We start from the raw sequence: 13,036 nt of genomic DNA, 5'->3' as shown, positions 1-13,036 counted from the left end.
AATAACTTGCGTCTTTTTTAAACATAAAAAAACAAAAACTTTTTATTCAGGGATGTGATCACCGATTATCTGTTGATTTTGCTTTTTGTGCCTTTTATTTTGTGTGGTATTGTATTTTTTGTTTTATTGTGAAGACACATCTAAAGGGGGAGAATTATCATTTGTTAAAATGTTGTAGTGTGTAACACAAGATCACGAAACATACTTGTCCCTATTCTAATTAATCTAACTTTAAAAAAAAAAGTCTGAATTTTCTTGTCATTTTTCAAACTTTTGGGTTAACAGCTTATTGTATGAACACTTACATTTAAAGCCATCCTTAAAGTGATTATCTATTTTTACTTTACTAAGATTATAATCATTGGCTCAGGTAAAGTATTAAACTCGCAGATCTGTATAAACTAAAAAACACTGCAATACCTCCTCTTGCACCGCTAGAGGGCGCTGGAATCACGAAGAATTGTAATTCCATCACTTTTTATTTCCTTCCAAAATAGGCTTTATTCGTCAAATTTGTGCAAATAAAGGACATTTCCGATATGTTCCCTCTTTGCTCTGGTTAAATGCTTTTTATAAATGGATATAAAACAAATTAGATAAAATGTTTATATTGTTAGTCTTTTTTTTTTTTTACTGAGCTAAAATTGTCCTGTAATGGACTGGTGACCCATCCATGGTTTGCCGCACCTTTTGCCAATATAATGCTGCAGATAGGCACCAGCCAGCTGGCCCTGGGAGATGTGGAGTCAACAAGTCATCTCCATGCCATGTATGTGTTCCACCCAGCCACTAAACCAGGTGAGTCCAACCTGGGCCATTGAACCAGGTGAGTGTGATCTGGGCTGGGTAGAACACAGATGACTTGTTGACTCCACATCTCCCACATCATGGATGGGTGACAGAAGTGGTTCTAGACAGGGGCCAACAGGGGCCTGGACCCACGTAGAACTAGTCCTGGCCCCTTTCATGGCCCCTGTGCTGAAAACACATAACAAAGTTGATGCAATTGGTAGATGCAATTATTTAAAAAAAATATATACTTGTTCAGAACTGTTTTTGCGGTGTAAGTAAATCAATTTCTAATGATCATATGCAAAGACAGATAAGACTTCTACTGATTTGTACCTTGGAACAATTTAATATTTTGCCTGGACAGTTTACTTTAACAATTATTTAGAACTTGCAAACAGTTGTAGCTTCACCTGAGAAATTATCGCAGTTTTTATCTGTCAGATCAAGTGTGCAACCTGGGCTTTATGGCTCATTTATGATACTAAACACTTTTTTTGTGTGTTTGTTTGTGTTATTCTTTAGTTATTTTTTTATTCTAAAAAAAAACAACAACAAAAAAACACCGGCCCCATGTTGCCCCCCTGACATATTTCGTCTAGAACCACCACTGATCGGTGAGCCCAGATACATTGATGCTCAACATCAAAAAATAATTTAAAGAACATATTTCTCAGTCAAAATTTTTAAAGTCATTGTGTGACCCGATATAAAAGTTCAACAACAAAAAAAAGAAAACAAAAATAATTTTTTTAGCTCATCTTTCCACCGCAGCATTATTTTAAGTGTTCCTCTTAAATACATACAAAGGTGTAAATGTGTGTCTTTGAATATTTTGGAATAACCTATCATAAGATACAAAGAATCACCATCTGGAGTTTCTTCACATGTATACCCTAAATAAAAAATCGCAAAGTATGCAAAAAAAAATCTATTACTATCTATTACTGTAAGCAAATAGGTTTAAACAGCTTTTTGGAAATTGGGTTTGGAATAGATTTTCCTTAAAAGAGATGGCCGTCTTTTTTCATTTTCAATTTTGAAATGCGCTTGTTTGGAAAAGTTAGCCAACCTCATGTGCAGAGTCTCAGTAGACATACTAAATGCTAACCACTGTTAACATGCGTGTGAGGAAATCGGATGGTTGTGTTTTATAATGTAGTTTTATGCAAATCTATTTAGAGAGAACAACAACAAAAAAATTCAAATTTGACATTTGTAATTTGTAACCCCACAAGGAAGCATCTTGCTCTTTTTGATTTAAAACACATTTGTTTATTGATGTTTGAGATCAGCCTGTTTTTCAGTGTAGTCCTGTTTCTCTGACTGTGATTAACTGGATGTGCTCTCCTCATCCTCTGACATGGGAGCTGGCTCGGAGCTCGTCTGCCTGGCTGTGTGTTGTCTGGACGGGGCCGCCTTTTACAGCTGCTTTTTCTATCTCTGCTTCTGTCTCCTTGAACCCCAGTCGGCCTCAGCAGATGGCCGCTCACACTGAGCCTGGTTCTGCTGGAGGTTTCTTCCTGTTAAAAGGGAGCTTTTCCTCTCCACGGTCGCAACCAGCATGCTTAGTGTGAGGGATTGCATTTGGGTCAATGAGTCAATGCAATCAACTTGTTTACCTTAGATAGAAAACTTTAAATCAATTTGACTGTATGATCTGGTGAACTGTAAAGTGCCTTGAGATGACGTTTGTTTTGAATTGGCGCTATATAAATAAAGTGAATTGATTTGATGGTCACTACTACTGCACTGTATCCTGAGAACCTAATGCTGTAAACATGAGTGGCTGCTAGTGGCATTGTTAAACCCTCTACACCTTTATTCCTCATCCTTTCATGCTCTTAAAAAAGCTGTGGGCAACCTGCCAGTGAACTCCTTGTATATTCATTTCTAAATTTTACTTACGCTCACATCCACCGAAAATACACACATGCATCCAGAGAACAGTGCATGCACACATGGATATTCAAACCCAAACCCAGCCTCTGGGGGGTGCCCAAAAGTTTCCGGACCGGAAGGCCAGACACAAAAACTCAGGAAACAATTGGGTGTCAGAGAGGTCCTTGGACTCCTCGTGTTTCCTCATCCTGTGCCGCCGCTTCTTGAACTGTTGTTGTGTATTCTGTTTTATGGGCGTGGCAACGACGCTCCATCTGGTTCCCCCTTTTCCTTTGTTGACAAGAAAACCAGCTGAGATGCTCGGATGTACCGATGGCACACAAAGAGAGATGGCATTGATTGATTGAAGCATAGTGGGAGTTTGAAAACCTTGAGTTTTGTTTTCCAGACTAGGAGTTGCTTCCGCGAAAATGTCCCATTTAAGGTACAATCTTTACTTTGTTTTATTTGGTCTGGTAGAGTAACATAAACTGCCATATATTTGTGAAAAGGGCAAGCAAACATGCATTTAACATGAATCAATTGAGGAATATAAAATTTAGATGTTCTGGTCCTGATTGGACTCCAATCAGAGGGGAGAGTCTGAAACAGTTTGTTAATTCTTTAGTATTGAGATCAAAGTGCTGGTGAAGATTCTCAGTCATCCAGATCATTGTCATTCCAAAAAAAGAAAATTAAAAACAATCCACCGGGCTTTGTTTTCAAGTTTGAAGACGTTTCGCTTTCATTCCAGGAAGCCTTTTCAATTTAAAATGTCAGAAATAGCGTTGATTTTAAATGTGTATAAACCTGCATTTAATAACTATTCGTTCCATATTTTTTCTTCCAACAGTTTACATGTAGGAAACAGAAACTGTAAGGGACAGAAATGACTTATTTATTTCGTAGAAGTTTAAAAACAATCCACTGGACTTGTTTCCAAGATTTGAAGACGTTTCGCTTCCCCTCCAGGAAGCTTTCTCAATTCAAATGTCTGATGACTTATGTAATCGGATTTTATGTGAACAGTCCAGACACTCCCTGGTTTAAACCCTTGTGAGCTAAAGCCTTTATGAATCTAAAATTAAAACTTATAAGCTGAAATATAATAGCCAGGAAGAGTTTTTGTGGGTTTTCTTGGACTATTGTAGCATGTCATTGTGAGATGATGCTCTCACTTTGGTTCATGATTACAGGCTGTACCGTCCCGTTCAACATGTGTGTGTAATATTTCAGCAGTTCCTCACACTTAGTGTCAACTTTCCACTCTGCCTCTGCTCTGCTGATTTTTCGCCTTTTAAGATTGACCCATCAATCCAGTTAGCATATCTTTGGTGTTTTTTCAATATGAAACCTTATAATCATTGTAGGTGGAAGGGGTGATGACACCTGGACTAAAGTTCACACACAGTTGTTTTATGACAAATAAAAACTGTTCTCTGATCTCCTTAGAGGAACTGTCAAGATGTTTGCTGACAATAAGTAACTTAACCCTTTTTTTTCAATCGCTGTTTTAAGTGCAGATCCTATCAGTCCCTAAACAAAAATGAGGCATGTTATCTCTAGATCTCTGACCCTGATCCTGCAACTAAACAAAATCGTCCCTGCTGATGTGACCCTGATCCTGCAACTAAACAAAATCGTCCCTGCTGATGTGGTAGATTCGCCGCAAATGTTCTTTTTTTCCTGTTTCACCCATGGCTGTCGCAGCGGAATAAGAAGTCTTTAAAAGCAAGAAAAACAAACTTATTGAGAAAAATTTTCAGTTTGAATATTATTTTGAATTGAATCACAGAAACTGACCAAGACTATTCTAAGATAAGACGTTTCTCTTTTACCAGTCCTCATGCACCTCCCAAGCTAACATTAATCTGAAGATAAGAGCATGGTTCATTTGATAAAGTAGTTTTGATAAAGTCTGAAACCAATGCATGCCTTAAACCTCCCTGCTCTTACAGGCCTCATTAAAAAGACTCAATAAAACATTGAAAGGCTTAGGCCCTGAGATTGTTTAGTGGGAACATCTGTGTGATTTTGCGTTTAGTTTTTTAAATCTTTTATTTAATTAAAATATGATAATCTGAAATCTTGATGAATACTTTGAATTAATAAAGAAAAAAAGAGAATAATAGCCTGAAATGAAAAAGTGCACAAATCTGGTTTTACTCGCTTAATATTTTGTTGAACTTCTGAGACATTATTCTCAGTGTTCAATCTTTTAAGAAAGGAATCCACCAGGATCCCAGATCTTGACAACATTTTGTCACTTTGCATTTTAAAAAAATATCTCCAAATCCCATGACCTCACAGACTTCACAACCAAATTTGCAGTGGACTTCCAATTAGACACTTCTAAAGCTTTCGTTTTTCCTCTCATGAAGAAGTGATTTTTTTAATGTGGATAACAGTGATTTAGATTTTCTATGATGCTCAAATATCTCATGTACACAACAGAAGGTTTTGGGCCAAAACTAACTGAGCACGATGCTACAAAACTCATTTTTAGCTATTGTTAGGGATTTTCCTTGATTTCTAGGGGTGTTATTCTTGCCAAAAAAAAAACAAATTTAGTAGAAATAACCCAAAAGTACAAGATTAGCTAGTTTCTTTGGAATAATATAATTCTTTGTTTTGATACCCTCTTAGTTAAAGTTAAAGAGGACAATCTTTTATTTCCGGTTGGATCATCTAAATAAGTGGTCCTCCTAATTGTCAATCATTCTGGTGATACGTTTACATAAGGCCATCATATGTGCTTGACCCGTTAGCTATCTTTTTCTGCGCATGCGCAATTTCAGGTGACCTACAGTTTCAGAAAGTAATTGAAGCTAAACTTTCTTACTGCAGTTCTTTGAAAATTGCCGAGGGTTGTAAGAGAAAAAGTGTCTACAAAGTGTATGAGAAGAAAAGAAAGGCTACAGAAGAGGCAGATATATCCCAGAATGCCTTGCGCGGAGAGCATTATGAGATTTGCTGTTACAGCAGCCCGCTGTCGCCATAGGATGTCGCTACCCAACAGCGGCAACTAATAAAGATGGTGCAGGCGCGGTGGAGGAGGAGATACATAACCAATGGGGAGCAGACTAATGATCATCTTTCCGAACTATAAGTTAACTGAGTTCACTATATAGTCCACTTTATAGTAACCGCTCTACATAGTGATTGGGAGATTTAGGGGTTAGAGCGGATGTTCAGACACTGTACGTTTGTAAGAGCTATGAGAACAGCATGTCCGGGTTTTGTTGAGCTTTTGAGGACCCAAATGCAGAGGCAGGGAGGCAGAGGTGAGTTCTTGTAGTTTTAATGGAGTGTTCACAACAGGTAACAGAGGCAGAATTCCAAAAATACAACACAAAAATGCAAACAATCCAGAATCATGGAGTCATCAGGGAAAACATGCAGGATCCAGGGAAAGACTGGGAAAGATGAGGAACCAGCACTGAGGAACTGCACAGGGAGAGTATTTATGGCTGACTGAACAAACACAGGACTAACGAGCTGATTGAGAGCAGGTGTGAACAGAGGCTTCTAGAAAGGAGCTAGGGCAAAGGAGACCAAAACAAGAGGGCAACAAAGAAAAACCTATGAACACAATTACGTCCAGAAAACACAACAAAATAGGAATTAAATCAATAAAACTAGAAAACAGAGAAAAACATGAATCAACGTGAAACTGAAAACTTAACAGAACCAAGACCATGACACAGCGACTTCTAAACAGAGCGTGCACAAGGAGAAATGGGCTCGGCTCGTGCGCGCTCTCGCACACGTTCCCTCTGGGGAGCGGATACAGGGTTGTGCATTAGGGTGTGCAAAATAATCGTCATGACGATGCATCGGGATTCTAATTTTTGTGATCTACTGCATCGATTCTTGAAGGCAAGAATCGAATATAAAAAGAAAAAAAGAACAAATAAAATACATTAATGGTTGGCGCACATCAGCCAAATCAAGTGGAATACAACTTCCAGTCCAGCAGATGTCGCTGCGGATGTGTTGACGCCTGCTGCTTTGTGTCACAAGCATGTCCGGCCGTGGGATACTGCGACGAGTCATATGAAATGAATATGGAGGTCACTATGAAAATTCGCCCTGCGGTTCCATCACATTTCAAGTCAGATGCTCGGATGCATTTTGGCTTTAAAAACAAAGAAGGTAAAAATGAAATTGATATGATGCACGTCATTTGCAAAAGGGGAAATATACATTTGAATGTTTTCGTTTCATTGGTTTAAAGGGCCACTGAGGCCATGTAAACAGCACTGATTATCCTTATTTTGTTATTTTAAGTTTGATGAATCCTAAGATCTTTTTGTCAGTGTGTCCACACCAGCAATAGTAATATTTGTGTCCAGTATTTGTTTTCATGGCAACACCTCCAAAGGTCGTTTCAATAAATACAGCTATGTATGAATTCAGTTGCTTTGTATCAATTGAAGACACTATCCAGATCACACACAGCCAGTCAGCCACTGGTGAGGGCTGTATCTTTTTCTTACAGTGGAAATATCGCAATGCATTACGATGCATCGCAATATTTCAAGTACCATGATGCATCGTGATAGAATTGCATCGTGGCATGTGATTCGAATCGAATCATGACTTCTTTGCCAATACCCACCCCTATTGTGCATGTGCTTTTTTTTTTTTTTACGAATTTTTGCCGCTAGTGGCTCACTTTTTCGTTAGTAGGCTGACAGGAAAGGGGGTACGAGAGAGGGGGTGATGCATGCAGCAAAGGACCACAGGAGGGATTCGAAACCTGGGTCGGCTGGGTCGAGAACTACATGGGTACATGGGTCATGCGTGCTAACCGCGGTGCCACCTGCATGACCATGTGCATTCTTTTTAAAGTGGTGAGGGCAGGCCTTTTAAAAAAAATCGCCAAAATCCTCCACAATACCTTTAAGCCATGCTATGTTTGTTGTATCATGTTAGACACAACCAAATGTTTTTGGAAATTCCAAAATCCCCTTAAAATGTTTCTGTTGTTCTCCGGATTGCCTCTCAGACATTTTTTCCCCCTCTCATCTTTTTATCTTTTTTGGACATGTGTTGAGATTTTTTTTTTTTTTTTTTTACCATGTCACTGTCCTTCTATGTTTTTCCTGCACATTTTACTGTCCTAGCTTTGCCATGGTCTATATATTATGCAAATAACCCCTCTTTTCACAGATAACTTTGGCCACTGAGATCCTTTTTAATTGTTTGCACCCTTTCATATAAAATTGCTAAAAGATGGAAATTAAAAAATCAAATAAAATATGCAAACAGTCGTTTTTTGTTTCAAAGTAAATTAAGGATGTGCACATTCATGTAAAAAGCTTATTGCAGCTTTCTTTTTTCTTGACTAATATATTTTGTTTTCATGCATACAAATAGAGATAGTTAATATGAAGATATTGCATTTGTTTTAAACTGTCCCAACATAAATTCAGGCAGAACATGTCCAGCAGTTAAGATGACCAACTATTTTTTTCGTCTAATATAGAACAACGAGAGCCAGGTTTAATCTCAGTTTGATCATTTAAGTTCAACCCCTTTTCAAAGTCATATGTTTACAAAAAAAATTGTCAGTTCTGTTTCTTTAGTCTTGTATGGATCTTAAAGAGAAAATCAAATCAGCCAACGTTTTCCCCCATTTAGTTACCAATAGCAAAGAAGTACGCAAAATTTAGAGTCTGTCTGAGTTTCTGTATTTTATTTTAGTCCCTATCATTATTTGCAAAGTTGTAACGACAAATAAATAAATGAATCCACCAATCCATAAATCATCCATAAATATATTGTTAACCCTTAGGTGACATTATATTATATATTGACTATCAAATAACTTCCAGACATTTGATAGTCACTTGCCTGCAGAGCGTGACCCTCTATGTTGTGCATGGAATCCCACAGTAACAGGAGATGTTCTGGTTTCCACCAGCCTCAGCACATTTTAAGGACTGGATCCTGTCTTTCATTTGGCGTAACAGCCATCATTATCATCATGAACTAAAACTATGTTTTAGAAATAAAATGATCTTAAAAAAAACAATACAATCATATATATAAATACTTTTCCCGCTTTTTTTGTACTTCTTTTTAAAACTATTAAAAAATCAATTGAATCTGTTTAGTCAGCAGTGTTTATTTTAAGATTTGATGGATCTATTTTCATGTATCAAAAAATGAAAAAAAAAATTGTTTTATAAAAAAATAAAAACCATTTACTTTTAACCTTTGGTTAGTCTGTACCACATTTAACTTTGTAATTCTCCATGCTCTACTTCTGTATGTAAATGATTTTTATTATGTCTCCAGTAAACCATATATACATAGAGGAAGACATTTTTAAGATTTATGTTTTAATCTGAGGTCAACATTTGATACTTTTAATAAGTAGCAGAAAGTTTAAACAGGGTTCAAGACAACAAGCAATAATATCAGCATGCAGCATCATCATAATATGATTTATAGATACAATAAATTCTACATGAGGTTTTTGCATTTTCATTTTCATAACTGATATCAGATGATAAGTATGCAGATAAAGGGTTGGAATGTGAATGGAATGAAGGCAAGTTTGGACAATTGCTACTGGTTAGAGGTGGCCCAGTAATTTTCGGGGAAATGTAATTTATTTGATTTCTGAATAAAAAGTTTGAAGTGTAAGAAGGACCCTTTCAGTATTTACAGATTTATTCTTATAAAAAAATATATATATAATACAAACTTTAACTCCGGGTTTGGATGTGTCACCATTCGTGACCTGCAATATCCATAAAGACAGATAACAATATCTGCCAGTATGACTAGTTAGATTATATCAGATCCATTTTGGCATAGCAAGGATATACATTTATGACGATGATTCTTGGAATCTCAAAAAGCAATCATTAACAGTGGATGAACTCATGACTGAACTTCTGTCTTATGTAAAACTGACATGCCCTCATGTCCAAAACTTTTATCATGACCTTTGATTGCTTGCTCCTCTAAGCAGCATTTTAATACCCGTCTTTAAACTGCTTCTCATCTTATCTCATTGAAAAAAAGTATCCTCTTAGTGGTCTCATATGACAAATCCTTGCATTTTACTTAAATTATATATCACAGACCAACAGAAAGTAGTCCATAATTGTAAGGTGGGAGGAAGACAGCAGGCTGCGTCATGACTTTCCTTAGAAGGAAAAGCTATGCTGGGCAGTATGGGTGAGAAGTTGGATGGATCTAAATACAGGGCAACCCTTGGGGAAACCTGTCAAACTGTACTTATGGGTTTGAGTGGTCCAGTCACAGTCCAGCCCTAAATAAATAAAAAACCCTCTCTAGCCTAAATTATTACACATAATATCAAAACATGATTTAATTTTTTTTTTCATATTACATCTATCTATCTATCTATCTATCTATCTATCTATCTATCTATCTATCTATCTATCTATCTATCTATCTATCTATCTATCTATCTATCTATCTATCTATCTATCTATCTCGGACGCATCTTTTATTTGAGAAATAGGACAATATTTAAAGATGAACTAATTATAAAACCTAGTTACAATTTTTTTTACCTTCAAATTTGAAGTAAAGTTGTAAACATAGTATCATTGTAGTTTCATGGTATGCAAGTCAATGGGCCTCCATTAGCTTGAATGCACCAGGATGTTTCCAGACCATTTGACCATTTTGAATGAGCCTGATAAAAAAGAATAAAAAAGGAAAAAAAATGCATGTTAGATTTGCACATTTGTTAGAGACGTATTCTAAAAGACTGTGGGTATGATCACCAGATCTGAAACAGGTTTGAACATGTCTGTAAGCGCAAAACTTCAAAGACGAGGGGAAGTGATTTGTGTGTGAAAACAACATGCAGGGCTTATTCTAATGACAAAACCACACAAATAATGGTGTAGGAAATTGAAACCTTTACAATGTGCACAAGGATTTTTCAAATTGGAGTGTTTTAAAATCTTTTTTAGTAAGAGACTAGGGACACTTACATTGTTGATTTAAGCAATACAAATTTAGCTAGAGTTATGAGAGCCCTACAGCAAGCACATACTCAGTGAGCTCCTCCCTATTTCTGGAACACAACATTCACACCGCATCATTCCTCCAGAGAGAACCAACAATCAAGGTTAAAAAAAAAATAAATAAATAAAAAACTCAGTGAATACTTTTTTTTGATCACATCTATATTTTCTGTATGAAGAACTTAACAATTAGCTTGAACCAGCAGTTTTTTCCCCTCTATTTTGATCTTTGTACAGTCATAGACACCAAGGGCCAAAACTAATCTTTTAAGCTGACGTAACCAGTTTAAAGATGGTTGAAATCCCACCTTGCGTTGCAACTGTCCCCACATGGTGTTGCAACTTACCACAGTGGTTAAGATGTGACAAATAAATAAAAGCCAACTTAATGAAAGTAGGATAATATATTTTTCTAAATATGTCAAGTGTCTAGTTATTTAACATCAAATTGATCTTTTAAGGCTTAATCCAATTTGCAGGACATCCTTCATCTTCTTTTCTTTTTTTTCAGTGATCCACAAGACAGAAAAAAAGGACAAAAGACAGAGGTGTACCTGCATTTAAACTGTTTTTAGTATTACATTTGTTTGTTTACTTGTTTAAATCTATATTTAGAAACAAATTTAAGCATTTTAATGGAGGTTTACAAATTCCAACTAATATATTAGAGTTCCTAGAGATAACCCCCCCCCCAAAAAAAAAAAAAACAACACTGACTAAACTGGATGATACAATATCTCTTCCTATTATCAAATGGGAGGAGGATTTATCAGCTTTGAACAAAACATCTGGGTTCAGATATGTCTAAGAACTTTTAACATGACTAGAAACCTCAATACAATTTACAACTAATATAATACAAAATCCTCCACAGAGTGCACAATACAGGTCAAAGATTATTCAAGATGGGTTTTGCACAATCTAATGTCTGTCCACAGTGCACAGGCAATCATCTTGATAATTATATTCACACGTTATGGTTATGCACGCCGGTTCAGAGGTTCTGGGTACAGGTATGGAAGGACTTATCACTGTGCCTGGGTTGTAAAATTTAACCTTCCCCATCAGCTTGCTTGCTGGGTGACTTTGAGGGAAGCTTTCTGGAAAAAAAATCAGTTTGCATGGCCTTCACTGCATTATGTATCACAAAGAAAACTATCCTCACGAATTGGAAAAAGGATAAACTCTATCAATCAGGATAGAGATCTTATGTTGGATCATATTAATCTTGAGACAGCATCTGCATTCCCATCAGACGGATCTAGTGATTTAGTGGGGGGCTGTGGGGCTCATCCTGCGGGGCGCGGGGGCTGGGTCATCCACACGCCATACTGGAGTTGTGACAGGCAGCCCGGGCCACTCTACCCCTTCTATTCATTCGGCTAGCTAATCTGAATCGTTCAATTCCATTTTGAGACAAGATTATCTGTGGTAGTAGCACTAGACATCTTCCAGGCATGTGAGTAAAACTAGCAGCAGTTCAGCGGACAGGAAGAATTAATGTTAGCTGGCGCGCGCAGATGACGTCATACACGCGCTGCTTCGTTTTTAAAAGATATAAATATAGAAAATATAATGGCGGATGTCTGGGGGACAGTGATTCGTCTACATGTTATGAATGCTGCCGTAACCATAAAGAATAAATTTGAACAGTTTAGTTTGTGCCTTCAACTCGTTGCCCATAGGAAGACGTTACTTGGATATAACCTAACATCTTCACAATGGCTCCAAATAACACAAAACTCATATGGGTGAGTAGAACATGATGTAGTAACGTAAAATCAAGGGCCCAATATAAAAAAAAAAAAAAAAAAAACGGCATTCCCCTTTAAGACACTTTACAGTTCACCAGATTATACAGTCAAATTGATTCAAAATTTTCTAAGGAAAACCAGTTGATTGCATTGAATCATTGACTTGAAGGCAATCCTTCACACTAAGCATGCTTGTAGCGACAGTGGAGAGGAAAAACTCCCTTTGAACAGGAAGAAACCTCCAGCAGAACAAGGCTCAGTGTGAGCGGCCATCTGGTGAGGCCGACTGGGGTTCAAGGAGACAGAAGCAGACATACATAAAGAAGTAGAAATATAAAAAGGCAACTGTAAAAGGCTAGCAGCGAGGGAAGCAGCACCAGGGCAGGGAGAGGCTATAGCTGACTAGACTAACTGAGGATCCAAGGAACACAGCTTAAAAGCACACTATGCAAAATTTTTCAGTTAATTAATGTGTTCCATAATGTTTTGGATGATTAAATGAGTCATTTCAGGTGGAACAAAGGTTTTCTCGGCCACACTTGTGGTCTGTAGGGGAAATACCGTACTTGCAATTGCAGGAGCCCTCGGCCC

This window comes from Cyprinodon tularosa, unplaced genomic scaffold (assembly GCF_016077235.1).
Source record: "Cyprinodon tularosa strain WSP-4 unplaced genomic scaffold, ASM1607723v1 ctg316, whole genome shotgun sequence".
NCBI classification, from domain to species: Eukaryota; Metazoa; Chordata; class Actinopteri; order Cyprinodontiformes; family Cyprinodontidae; genus Cyprinodon; species Cyprinodon tularosa.
The sequence above is the reverse complement of the archived record's forward strand: the minus strand, read 5'-3'. Positions refer to the sequence as shown.